Below are 411 nucleotides of genomic sequence, written 5' to 3'. Positions count from 1 at the left end.
AAATTTGTTTTAGTAGTATACTTGAAATAATGAGATTTACCTAAAAGTCTTGACTTTATAAACTTAAAGTGTTATGAAGTCTTAGATGGTAAAATGATTTAAAAATGTTGAATCTTAGTTAAGTGAACTTACTTTAAAATGGTAAGATTTACTTAAAAAGTATTGATTTTGTTTAAATTTACTTACTTTAAAAATTATAAGTATAGTTTAATGATCTTATTTTAAAAGGTTAGTTTTAGTAAAAATGTTTTACTTATAAAAAATAAGATTTATGAACTATCGGAAAAATGTAATGAAGTGAGAATGCATGTCTAGAAATGTTCTCTCTAAGGAAAGACTTGGTATTTAAGGGTGTCTTTACGACCCACATCTTTTTCCTGGGAACTAGCCTGGTGTATATCCACGGATTAC

This window comes from Lupinus angustifolius, chromosome LG11 (genome assembly GCF_001865875.1).
Source record: "Lupinus angustifolius cultivar Tanjil chromosome LG11, LupAngTanjil_v1.0, whole genome shotgun sequence".
In the NCBI taxonomy this organism is placed as follows: Eukaryota; Viridiplantae; Streptophyta; class Magnoliopsida; order Fabales; family Fabaceae; genus Lupinus; species Lupinus angustifolius.
This window is presented reverse-complemented; position numbering follows the sequence as displayed.